Genomic DNA, 14,150 nt, shown 5'->3' with positions numbered 1-14,150 from the left:
TTAAAATAGGGGATGCACAAACCAGTGTGTTACTTTGTGCCGTTCCCAAGCCTGGATAAATGGGGAGGGTTACGTCAGGACGGGCATCCGGTGTAAAATTTTGCCAAATCAATATGCGGACAAGAAGTTTGGATGATCCGCTGTGGCAACCCCTAACGGGAGCAGCCAAAAGATGGACAGAAAAATCATAACTGAAGTGCTAAATGTGTTAGTCCATGAAAAGAAACATTGAAGGGCTACATTGACTTGGACAATCTGAAATACTTTAACATCAACATGCTTTACACCATGCTCCCATCAGCTTGGTCTTCTCTCATGTCCACAATTCTTTGGACAAATAATGCAGCCATAACTGTACTCAAAGCAGCATCTGTGAGTTTTTTTAATTTTATAATTCTCTTCCTTACCAACATGATCTGAAACATTTGCAAACATCTGACATTGAAAACTATTAAGTAGTGCAGCAGCCAATGTGCTACTGGTGTACATGGTGCCCTTTTAGGTTGTCAGTCAGTCATTATCCAACCAACACAGGGTCACGGGGGGGCAGTCTGCTGGAGCCAATCCCAGCCAACACAGGGCACAAGGCAGGAACAAATCCCCAGGCAGGGAGCCAGCCCACCGCATGGCACAGGTCTCCTTACTGCGAGGCAGCAGTGCTACCACTGTGCCGCCTCCTTTTAGGTTGTATGTGATGAAAATAAAAAATTTCTTTTCTATACTTTTGCACCAATAAGGATAAATATATGCATACATTCATATCAGAACAACTGAAGGAAAAAAAAAACAGAATCGGGTCATTTTTAGCTGTAGTGTAAATGCAGTATATCCAATCTGTTTTAGCATTTACTACATCTTTTTTCTAGACTCGAACTAGCTATTTATCCATCACAATAGTAAATGATTTAAGTCACTTGTCAAAATAAGTGCATAATAGAATACAGTGATCCCTCGCTATATCGCGCTTCGACTTTCGTGGCTTCACTCCATTGCGGATTTTAAATGTAAGCATATCTAAATATATATCATGGATTTTGCGCTAGTTCGTGGATTTCTGAGGACAAGAGGTCTTTCAATTTATGGTACATGCTTCCTCATTTTGTTTGCCCAGTTGATTTCACACAAGGGACGCTATTGGCAGATGGCTGAGAAGCTACCCAATCAGAGGACGTATTACGTATTAAATAAAACTCCTCAACGATATACGATATGCTTCCCGCGTGGTGCTTCGCACACTTCAAGCCTCTAACAGCCCGTATTGATTTTTGATTGTTTGCTTTTCTCTGTCTCTCCCTCACTCTCTCTGACATTCTCTGCTCCTGACGGAGGGGGTGTGAGCAGAGGGGCCGTTTGCTTAGAAGATATGGATGCTCCTGTAAAAAATGCTGAAAGACTACCTTCACATTGACCCCTTCATTGCGGCCGCTTTATCGAAAGCGGGTGCTTCATATACTTAAAAGCCCAACAGACCTATTGATTTTTGATTGTTTACATTTCTCTCTCTCTGCGACATTCTCTGCTCCTGACGGCACTCCTTTGAAGAGGAAGATATGTTTGCATTCTCTTAATTGTGAGAAAGAACTGTCATCTCTGTCTTGTCATGGAGCACAGTTTAAACTTTTGACTAAAGGGTGTTTTCATGTCTAGAGGGCTCTAATAATGTTAAAAAACGTATTTAGAAGGTCGTAAACGGGTTTTCTATGCTCAAACTGTGAAAATATTAGATTTATAAATAAAAAATACTACTTCGTGGAAATTCATTTATCCACTATAAATGAGGGTTTACTGTATAACTGTGCGGAGAATATTTATAAACAGTGTAGGAGAGTTTCTAAGGGCTTAAAATATATAAAAATAACCATATAAACATATGGTTTCTACTTCGCGGATTTTCACCTTTCGCGGGGGGTTCTGGAACGCAAACCCTGCGATCGAGGAGAGATTACTGTAATAATTATCCACTTAATGTTTAATCTAGCTATATGCATATGCAATTTCTGCACAATATATATAGAATGTGTTTTTTGTGTAAAAGTCCTAAATGCACAATGTAATTTTTGTGAACTTGAGATAAGTGGTTTGACTTTAATTGGTATTAGTTTTGAAACATTTCAACTTTAAAAACTTAAATATGAATAGTTGGAAATTTACTCAAAAAAAAAAAACCTCACCAGATTTTAAACCTAACAACTACAAGCTATCCACAAAATGTCTAAATAACCGGGCTATTTGTTCTTGAGTTATAGTCTACAATTTTTTTTTATTTTTATTTTTTAAATAAAAGACACATACTCAAAAAGTTTTAGGAATATATATATATATATATATTCCACTGAAAGCCAGGACATGTCATTTTATGAAAAAAATACTTCTTCCACGTACTACTGTAAATATAAACAAAAATTAAAGGAAAATATAAAGGTTCTGCTGGGAAAAATAAAATATGTTAAATTATTTTTAATGTGTTGTTAAAATTATCTTAATACTGTATCTATAAATAATACAACAATACTATTACAGACATTAAATCTTAGAGTTAATCAGAAGAACAAATAAAGGAAAAGAACTAAGAAGTGTACACCAAGGACTAAAAATAACAATAATTCCACACTGGGTGTGATGGCATCTTTTTCCTAGATGTGCAAGTATTTACTGCTGGGTGTGGTTATAAAAAAAAAAAAAATACAGCACAAACCTACAGTAAGATTTGCAAAGAATAAATGTACAAACATTCAAAAAAGAAACAAAACTATCGTGTGTACCAAATTATCATGGTATTTTTATCATCAATCATTAAAGGAAACCTGGTAAACTATAATCAGAGATTGACCAAAAAACATTCACATCCTATCTCTCTTGGTTTAGTTACATAGAGAGCATGACAATACAAGCACAGCACTACTAGTGTGCTCTTACCTGTTCCTGCAAAACTGAATGAATAATGAATATAAATAATTATTAAATTGAGACCTTGTTCATATCTCCTAGGTTCTATATGCTTAAATGTATATGTAGTTCAACCACAGAAAACAATATTTCACAGAACTATGAAACAGACACTTTCAATGAATAACTTAGTTTAACATGCATATGAATGTTATATGTTAGGCAACAAAATAAACAGAATTTTAGAATGCACAATTTTAGCTAGCAAACCACATTCTTTTAAAGATACTAGATTGAACTCCACTGCAATAATTTCATAGTGGTAATATAAGAAGCTTATCCTTGCCAAGGTGTCACTGTAAAACAGTACTGTGACATTTTTCTCTTAACAGGTTCTTTTCTGGGGAAATAAATAAGAAAGACATTTCCTTCATTATCTAACACAATTTAAAATTGTATATTTAGAATAAAAGACTTTTTGCCAACTGGACTTCATCAGATTTCTCCCTCACCCATTTTAAATTGACGAAAGGAGAGTTTCCTATGAAAACTATGTCCTCTACTCCAAAGCTACTTCACTGACCTTCATTTATTTGCGCGTTGCAAATATAGAAAAACACTGCGTCTAACACCTGTAGCTCCAGCTATTTATTAATTTTAATCATAAGGAGGGATCAATAACTTTCACTCACTGAAGGTAACTGCACCGGCTTCAGCTTTTAAAATGTCCTTTTCTGTTGCTATAACTCCGATTTACATGCAAGATTCTTTTACTTAAATTCCTTCCTACGTTTTATTTTTACAACACAAACCTCAAGATGTCAAGAATAAAACCACCCTTAAAGCTAAGCATTTTATATATACATTTATATATTTTATAACTGTTCTTTCTGAAAGGATAACATCAAAAGCTTGATCTAAAAATTTACACTCACTCATCAATGGGAGGTTGACACTGTACTCGCAACGTAATTACTAGAAACTTAAGAGTGCTATGAACCACTATGAATGCTATAAAAAAAACACAGGATTTTAATAAAACGTATCTGTAAACCAAAATCACATATTTAACATTAGAAATCCGGCAGCAACATTACTGTACGTTTTGCTTTGCATATTTATGTGATACATTACAGTGTTACACACGCTGTAATAAAGTTGCACTCAAGAACTTAGGATTCTATGTATTTATTACGAGAAGAAAAGTGCACCAGCTGTGGAGGGAACAAAGCATATAGCAATCAACAAATTTCTTTAGCAGATTAAAATCTAACATTCAGCACTTTGTTACTTTAATAAAAAGAACCTTTTTCAGGACATTAACTCGTGCAAAATGTAAAAGTTTACTGTAAGGCACAAAATATGTACTCGACAAGGGTGATGCTGCAAAAATAATACTATTAAAAGAACAAAACAAAGGCACACACCGTACCTGCAACGAATAGCTCAATATCTCAACAGAGTTCAAACAGCGCTCAAAAGGTTCGGAATCAGAGATATGATCTGTAATGCTTTGAGGAATCCAAAACTATTGCAGCAGTGAGTGAAGGGCACTCTACTTGCTTGTGGGCCCCTACTCTCAGGCCCATACAAAACTTGCACCGGGTCAAATTTAACTCAACTTCAAAGAGTCAAAATACTTTGATACCGCTCTTCAGTTTTAGTGCTAATCTTCACTTAAACTTACCGGCTTCTTACCAGTGGCAGCTGCATTTTAATTCTGTCCCCTTGAATACAGATGGAGATGAGGAGGAAACAAAAGGCATTAAAGAGCTATGGGAACATCGCTCTAATTCAAGCCATTAACGCCAAGGTTTCAAGAAGCTGCCGAAGTACGCCTCGGATTGATACACACTGTAAGCCATCGTGTCGTTTTTTGCCTTTGTCTTTCACATGACCCCTGTTTCCGAAAGAGAAAAAACACTTGAGACTACAGACCCTGCGCTGCAGCTCCTACCCCTTTAACATTCAAAGACAATCAATCTAGCATGCTACTTGTTATTATGCCCCGCCTCTCCGAAGTGCGCATTGGCCGTTTTACTTGGAGGGGGGTGTGACTAATTCTATCAGTGGCTACTTTGCTTGTCCTAGATCAACTCTTACGCCCACTCACGCCCCCTCCTTTTTTAAACCAACAAGCTAACTTCCTGTTTTAAGTTACCTTGAGCTGTACGATAGGGGTCAGGGGAGAAAAAGGCAAAGAAAAGAAAGTAGTAAGATCTTGCTGTAGGAAGCATTAAGCTTCTCTCTACTTAAATTGTATCTCTCAACATATTTATTCGAAACGCTCAGTGAAACATTAGAGGAATTTCATATTTAATGTTTCCCCGATTTACAATGTCAAACTAAATGTCTTTCTGGTCCTGCCCCACGATGACGCGCATTGGCAACACCGGCTTTGACGCACGCAAATATGCATTAAGTGATTGGCTCAAGCTATGGTCTATCTCCTTTATTTATATAATTATCCACATAATTTAAAGCGAAAGTACCTTTATATTTGGGGATATTAGTAAGCAACACATTTTTTAAGGAACTGGGTTTGTTAAGTCAGAAATATTAAGTCTATATCTGACACAGCTTCAATGAAACAAATTTAAAAACGGCATTTTATTTTGCAATAACCGCATCTTTACTGTAAGGGACAGCCTCAGAGTCATAAAACTAAGTAGTTGTTAAAAAAACATGAAATAACTAAATTACTTTGTACTTTTGTCAGAATGCACACTAAATAGATTGATTGATTAATTAATTGGTAATTTCTAACATCATCAAGTAGCTTTCACATTATCACAAGCAACGGCCAGAAACTGGACTATAAAGTGAGAGTTAAGCTATTTTAATTCCTGTTAAGGCCAGACCAGGCTTTCTGCATGACTTTACAGTTATGCAGAGGTCACAAATTAGACAAGTGATCCTCAAGTTCCAGGAAAACATGTCCTTCCATGTTCCTCCCTTTACTAGCTTGGGACTATGCTTATACTTCTACATTCCAATGGTGTGCAGGTTCAAATTGCCTGCAAGTCTATAGGGTCAAATCAATGTGTGTGCTCAGTAATCGACTGGGACCATTTCCAGTACTGGTTCCAGCTGTGTAACTGATGACAGGCTCCAGGCCTCAGGCCTCTGTGACCATGAACTGGGTGCAAGAAGTTCAGGAAAATGCTAGGCGATTATAAATTTAAGTAACAATGCAATTTATTATTCAGAGTATTTGTAGCAATAATAGGTGTAATCCTTACAAATACCGTAATTAAAAATCTTGTTTTGAGAAAGCCACAGCTTGTTTAGCATAACACATGCATGGAAAAATAAGAGAACAGGGCAATGTCATTATGCTAAGTGTTTATTTAATTACATGATCACATTGCCTCAGCATCAATGCTCAGCCTTGTACACCTCCTGATTCAATATTTTCAAAATCAAAAAACTAATGATGTACATTACTTTATAAATTTAAGCACAGTAGTAAATTCATCCATCAACCTATTTACTAAATCTGTTTAATGTAGTACTATGTCATTATGTGTCACAGACCATCCAAGCAACATTGGGCACAAAACAGTAACCACTCCTGAAGAGAATATAAGTCACTACTTAATAAAATGTTATATTCATTTGAATGTTGCAAGAGTAATGATAATAATTTAAAAAAATAAAGATGTAATAAAAGTCCTGCCATGTACATCTAAGAAGTGATGCTTCACCACTTTTTAATTTTACATTCACAGAAGGAAACAGTCTACACCTCACTATTAAAAAGACATTAGTTAACATACTAGAGAAAATACAGATAATACATTAAACACATTGAAACAAATACATTTAGAATTATTAAACTCATTTGATTCAATTCAGTGTTGCAGTGGGACCACAGCCGATTCTAGCAGGACTGGCTACAAAGCAGGAACTCTATATAGCTGCTAATGCACACTTTCACACAGTATATTGAGTCAATTTAGAAGCAACAGTTAACCTCTTCATTGTAGGAGAAAATCCCACCCAGACGACACATGGACTATAACAAAGCATAGGATGTGAACCTAGGCTGATGCATTTGTGAAGCAGTTGACCTAACAACTTCACCACCCATACACTGCTGTATAACCTGCAAGCCCATAGTAAATGGAGAAAAATGGTACATTATTCTACACATGTAGGTTTATTTATTCGGAGGAGGTTAATCTGAAGCAGACATTCAATGCATCAGTAATTCATTTACTCTTTAACTTACGATGGAATCTAGAAAATACTAACTAGTTTTAATGTCCTTGCATATGTAGCAGCAGGGTGTTAATTTGTTATTAAATTGACAGCAACTTAAGTTTAATTTCAGAACTGTACTTCAGCAAATCATAAAAGCAATACAATCCATTAGGAGAGGAATGATCATTAATCAATCTCATGCCGAATTGCTCATCATGACTATGTACAATTTAGAAAATGGACTTTACTGCAAAATGTATAATAAAAGCACTTCAACTCACAAATTAGGCAAACGGAGCAAGTAATAAGGATTGGTAATTCATTTACACTAATTCATTTTATATTACTGTACACAAAAGTTTTCACTTTTACTGAGAAATTTAAAGATTTCTTCATAAGCAGTACCCTCATTTGTCTGTGTTAATTTAAAAGACAAGGAAAATGTTAACCTAAGCATCCATATCTTACAAGAGTAAAAAGAATGCAGGTTCCCAACATCTATACAGGAAGCTTTTAACAGCCATTTAACATCTTTTTTTTTTTTTTAAATGCCAGGACTCTACTACAACACCCCAGCACTGGAAAGGGTTAGTCATTAAATTCCACATGTACATCCACAAAAATAAGCAGACTGTACCAACCTGATCAAATGCCAACACAATGACAGCACAATCCTTGCTGTGCAAAACAGTGATTAAAGTATTTACAAAATTATAATTAAAGTAAAACTGCTGTGTGATCTTTTTATTAATTTAGCAGCAGATCACAAATGGGATCTGGAATTAGTAATGTATGTAGTTAGTATGTGAGCAAGCCCCTAACATTGACTGGTACGCTTCCAAAGTTGTTTTCTGCATTTAACCCAGTGCTCCTGGAACAGCTCCAGCCCAACTCCACCATGAAACAAATTAAGCAGGCTTGAGAATTTTATATTTTAGAACTTAAATGTGAAATTTGAATTTGTTTCTCTTTATATTATATATTTACTGTATATACATATATACACATACTGAATAGAAGGGCAAACAAAAGTGACAAATCATTTTCAAACACCATTAGCAATAGAAGCAGGTTCTATGTCATTTCATAATAGTACACTCTCGCAGAGACCCTTACTCACTCAGAATTCAGAATCCAATCTGGACATCTTTTAAGTTGTGGGTGGAAAATTCAGATACCTAGAGAAACCCTCACAGACTGTAAACATACCTGGCTCTTTAACCCAGGATTCTGGAGCTTGAAACAGCAGTGCAAATTTACCCTGTATTAGTTTTCTTAATATGATTTTTCATCTACAACAATGATTCTAGAACAATTGGTTTGCTTTTCAAAAAAACTACTTGCATTTTTAATACTGACACAGCTGTAAACTGTAAAAGAATTAAGTCCCCAAGGTCCCAACATTTTTGGTCTTCAGTTTTGAATATTACGCAGACTAAATTTGGATTTTTTTCAGTAATCTACAAATCAATGTACACCACATAAAATGAAACTGAAAACGTACAAATCTGCAAAAAACATTAGAATATTTAAGTGTTCCTTCTTTTTGTTGGTGAAGGTTAAAATTGGCTACCAGCTACCATAAATATAGTTTTGTATGAACTTAAAATTTCTGGACAGGTCATCAGTTGTCACCATCAAAAAGTCTTCCATTCTGTCAAGAAATTCAATTTGTTAATAAATATGTTCATTTTAGTTTTTTTGATAGGTGATTTTAGATCCAGTTCTAGCTTGTCTAAAAACCTGTGCAGTAGCTACCCAGTTAACTATATATATAATAATAATAATTGTTCAAATAAAATCAGGCAGGTGCATAAATTTGGGCACCGTTGTCATTTTATTGATTCCAAAACTTTTAGAACTAATTATTGGAACTCAAAATGGCTTGGTAAGCTCAGTGCCCCTTGACCTACATACACAGGTGAATCCTATAATGAGAAAGAGTATTTAAGGGGGTCAATTGTAAGTTTCCCTCCTCCTTTAATTTTCTCTGAAGAGTAGCAACATGGGGGTCACAAAACAACTCTCAAATGACCTGAAGACAAAGATTGTTCACCATCATAGTTTAGGGGAAAGATACAGAAAGCTGTCCCAGAGATTTAAGCTGTCTGTTTCCACAGTTAGGAACATATTGAGGAAATGGTAGACCACAGGCTCAGTTCAAGTTAAGGCTCGAAGTGGCAGACCAAGAATGATTTCGGATAGACAGAAGTGATGAATGGTGAGAACAGTCAGAGTCAACCCACAGACCAGCACCAAAGACCTACAACATCATCTTGCAGCAGATGGAGTCACTGTGCATCGTTCAACCATTCGGCGCACTTTACACAAGGAGATGCTGTATGCGAGAGTGATGCAGAGGAAGCCTTTTCTCCGCCCACAGCACAAACAGAGCCGCTTGAGATATGCTCAAGCACATTTGGACAAGCCAGGTTCATTTTGGAATAAGATGCTGTGGACTGATTAAACTAAAATTGAGTTATTTGGGCATAACAAGGGGCGTTATGCATGGAGGAAAAAAGAACACAGCATTCCAAGAAAAACACCTGCTACCTACAGTAAAATATGCTGGTGGTTCCATCATGCTGTGGGGCTGTGTGGCCAGTGCAGGGACTGGGAATCTTGTCAAAGTTGAGGGACGCATGGATTCCACTCAGTATCAGCAGATTCTGGAGACCAATGTCCAGGAATCAGTGACAAAGCTGAAGCTGCGCTGGGGCTGGATCTTTCAATAAGACCACGACCCGAAACACTGCTCAAAATCCACTAAGGCATTCATGCAGAGGAACAAGTACAACGTTCTGGAATGGTCATCTCAGTCCCGAGACCTAAATATAATTGAAAATCTGTGGTGTGAGTTAAAGAGAGCTGTCCATGCTCGGAAGCCATCAAACCTGAATGAACTAGAGATGTTTTGTAAAGAGGAATGGTCCAAAATACCTTCAACCACAATCCAGACTCTCATTGGAACCTACAGGAAGTGTTTAGAGGCTGTAATTTCTGCAAAAGACGGATCTACTAAATACTGATTTCATTTCTTTTTTGTGGTGCCCAAATTTATGCACCTGCCTGATTTTGTTTGAACAATTATTGCACACTTTCTGTAAATCCAATAAACTTCATTTCACTTCTCAAATATCACTGTGTGTGTCTCCTATATGATATATTTAACTGACATTTTTTATCGCAACAACCAACGATTTATACAGGAAAATAATGTCTATTAACAAGGTTGCCCAAACTCACTATATATATATATATATATATATATATATATATATATATATATATATATATATATATATATATATATATATATATATATATATATATATATATATATATATATATATATATATATATACACACACACACACATACATACAAGCAAGTACTGTCTTAAAATTTATATTAAGAAGAAAATCAAACCTTTTTAAACAAAGGGAAAATAACAATAATTATTTGTTAAGGATCTCTTTGTATGCCACGTTGTCAGTTCGGCACTCCATTTGTAATATGACCAAGCTGTGCGCGGAGCTTACTCTTGAGTATGCAACGTACAGTTGGCCATGTGAAAAGCAATCCTGCCTCAAATCTCACTGCTTGGATTGCTGCTGTCGTAATCGGTTTGAGTTTCATGGTTTGTTTCAATTAAGTTAGTATTTGCGGGACTTGTTGTGAAGTGACATTCTGCATCTGTCAAGCGTTGTAAGCATACAACCGGTTTCATCGATAACTCCACAACCAGCTTTTGAGAGTTTAAACATTCATAAACATCAAAGTGTCCACTACTCAAATCATCACCTGTCAATCTAAGATGTTTAAGAGGCATCAGCGGTTGTGCAAAGGTGTAAAATATTTAGCCATTTCGGTACACTTGAAAGCGACAACCAAACAATTCAGCGGCAGCCATCAACTCACATACAGAACCATAGGTGAAGGGCTTAAGCATTTCACTCTTATAGTGCTCCTGTGTAGTATAATTATCTCCTGTACCGTCATCAGTCCACACCTTGAACCTGTGCCAGTCATTCAATACATAAGACACAATGTTCCTCCGGATATCAAAAGTGAGTCTGATATGGCCGTGCAATATGTAACACAGAGAATGGAAAAGTCAGGCACCACCTCCGGGCATGGAAACCACTCGGTAAGTGACAGTTCTTTGATTGATGGTGACAACCTCGATAGACATGTTAATGGGGGTACGGTCAGAACGATAAAGGAAATGGGTACCTGAACAATGTAAAGCAAGTCTAAAATACCTACACAACAACTATAATCATAATAAATGAAATGAACTATAAAACAGCACAGAAGCTGTGGATTAAATAAAAAGGCTGTAGTTATCAGCAGGGAGGCGTGAATCCCGTGGCGAAGCAAAGAAGGGAACGTAGAGACCGGAGCGAGAGACGGCCTTATATAGGTAGGCAGCCAACAACGTGGGAGGCATGGGGATGGGTGACCCGACACCGCTTCACACGGCGACCGAGCTGCAGGCTATGGCCGTATATATGTACGCAAGTAGGATTCATTTAGCGTTGGGAATCCGCATACCAAATTTCCTGAAGATGGGCCCATAGGTAACAAAGACCGTTGGAAAGTTCAATATGGCAGCCGACAGTGGCGTCTTACCACAGAAATAAGTACGTACATCGGTTTCGGTTAGTGCAGGGAAGCCGCCTACCAAATTTCGTTAAGATGGGGCCATAAATAAGAAAGTTTAACATGGCGGATGTTGTCGACCGTTACGTGTAGAATTTCAAAATGAAACCTGCTTAACTTTTGTAAGTAAGCTGTAAGGAATGAGCCTGCCAAATTTCAGCCTTCTACCTACACAGGAAGTTGGAGAATTAGTGAAGAGTGAGTGAGCAAGGGCTTTGCCTTTTATTAGTTTAGATATACATATACACACATACATAAATACATACATATTTAGATTACTAACAGACAAGTCAGTTGTATTCCGAGTACTTTTTTGCCTTAGATACTGGGTTGAGTGTGTGATATACGTCGAACACTGCTCATCAGCAAAGTTCTGGTGACAGCATCATATAGTTAGGATGCTTCTCAGCAGCAGAGTCAGGAAATCCTGTAATAACTGACTAAATGAACGCTGTCATCTATGCCAGAAAACTGAAATTTAGGAGGAATTTAGGATTTGTGTGTGTCGTGCTTTCTGCAACATCCATAAGAGAATGCTTTTAAATGAGACTTAATATATTCTGGTTCATATTTAAACCTAGCTCGACCGTTCGTATGAACAGTTTTATCAAGTATTTGTCTATACTCGACATATTTTTATCAAACGAGTCTATTTTTTCAGTGAGCAAGTATTTAGTAGGAGTAGAAAACAACGGTAGGAGGGAAAAAAAAGTTTTGAGTACACGAAAATTATTCTTTCAACAAGCTGAGCCGAGTCCCGTTTGTTCTTTCTACTGTACGGAGTCTTTGAACTGAAGCTCCAGGCACTGCACCATTCTGCAGAGGTCCCGGTAACTCTGTCTCGAATTCGCCATGTAGGTCCCACAATTTACAGACATGCCAACATTTGCAAAATCATAAAAGAATACTGTTGTACAATGTCCTGCTACGCAATAAACGAGTTTAATGGGCACACTTTCTTGAATGCCTTGCCTACACATTCCATTTTAGCCTGTTCAAGATTATGTCTACAATGTACACACGTATCCGCCAAGCAAGGTACAATCTGGTGGTAGTCGATTGTTTTGCTCAAAAGGCCACGTTAAGCAGAATGTTCGTAAAACCTTGCAGTATTTTATTATTTCGGCACCTTCTGGTGATCTCTTTAAGTTAGCTCAGCGACGAACACCGAACCTGCTAATAATCTAGAGATATTTAAAATAATCAAGTTATCACAACTTCGACTACACGGTGAAGCGAGTGCTAGTTACTGTTTCGATGGGCCATCTAATAAAATAAGATTTTCTATCCTTCTCCAAATGTAAACCCCTTAAAACTGTACAGATAAGCGATGAAAGCAAAACGAACCAATAAAGATTTAGCCGGGATTTGTCCATCAGACCAATCAAACCCGCGGCCCGCTTCCACCAATCAATGTTTTAAGGGTATGGGGCACAGGGCGAAACCACCGCCATTCTGGCTCCAAGACCAGGTCAGCGGCCAGCCGTATGCAAGTATGATATACGCTTTTAGAGCCGGAATGGAGGACACTGTAGGCTAGAGTTACACTGTCACACCGTAGCTTGGCGCTGGCGACCACCAATGAGAACCCTGAGAGGGAAATGGCGTCTGGGTTCAGATAAATACGAACACAGAGATACAGTGATCTGGCGATAACCACCAGTCTGCTACCCACTTACCAGAAGCACCCTATTCGCGTAGACTTGGGCTCCCTGGTAGATTGCCTTCTTTTTTTCACCTCGATTCAAAGAAAAAACCCACAGAAGAAACAAGATGGCCGCTCCGCCCCGTGAAGTTTTCCCCTCCTCCCGGATAGAGAAAATATTCTCGCGTGATCTCCAGTTAAAGAGGAAAAAGCAATTCACGTGACAAGCTGCCACGTTGTGTTACGGAGCGGTGATCACTGAAGCATGTCGAGATACGGAGCAATGATCAGAGTATTGTCCACCATTACAATGTCCCATATTAACATTGCGCAACCGGTGGCATGTCACCAACTAACACAAATACATTGAACTTTCCATTCATTTAGTGTGATTCTAAGCAGGAATGTAACCAGGCGATGAAAACGTTTCAAGTTGGCAAGAGTTGCAGTTAGAATTTTCTAATAGTTGAGGAACTGCCGTCAAACTGTCATACAAAAGTAAATATTGAAATTTAAGGCATCTGTGACTTTAACGGAATCTGCAATCAAATCAACAAATATCGTACTGTGGCATTTCATTCACTCATTTTTAATTTATTTTTTAAAAATTTCACTTCACCTTTATTTAAACTCCACTTTCTTGGCTTTGCATGGCACTGGGTCCTATTGATCCACTACTGGAGGCACACAGAAACCAGCTCTGGATGACTTACCAGTTACTTATACGAGTCCAGTTTAAAATAACCAT

At 37.4% G+C, this 14,150-nt stretch overlaps 1 protein-coding gene across 5 annotated transcripts in view; it reads right to left on the bottom strand.

The window, feature by feature from the left end:
- Positions 1-13,568, bottom strand: part of nfyc (nuclear transcription factor Y, gamma) — a 112,804-nt gene extending 99,236 nt beyond the window's left edge. For 3 of the 5 annotated variants that reach the window (XM_039739433.1, XM_039739438.1, XM_039739437.1), the window contains exon 1: positions 13,437-13,568. The gene's annotated coding sequence lies outside the window, so the exon portion shown is untranslated. Of the gene's footprint in view, positions 1-4,573; positions 4,855-13,436 lie in introns of those variants that run through there. The other 2 variants (XM_039739434.1, XM_039739435.1) reach the window with 2 other exon arrangements.
- Between the last annotated feature and the right edge of the window lie 582 nt (positions 13,569-14,150).

Source organism: Polypterus senegalus, chromosome 17, assembly GCF_016835505.1.
Source record: "Polypterus senegalus isolate Bchr_013 chromosome 17, ASM1683550v1, whole genome shotgun sequence".
Lineage (NCBI taxonomy): Eukaryota > Metazoa > Chordata > Cladistia > Polypteriformes > Polypteridae > Polypterus > Polypterus senegalus.
Note: the sequence above shows the minus strand (reverse complement) of the source record. Positions and strands in the feature narration are given on the sequence as shown.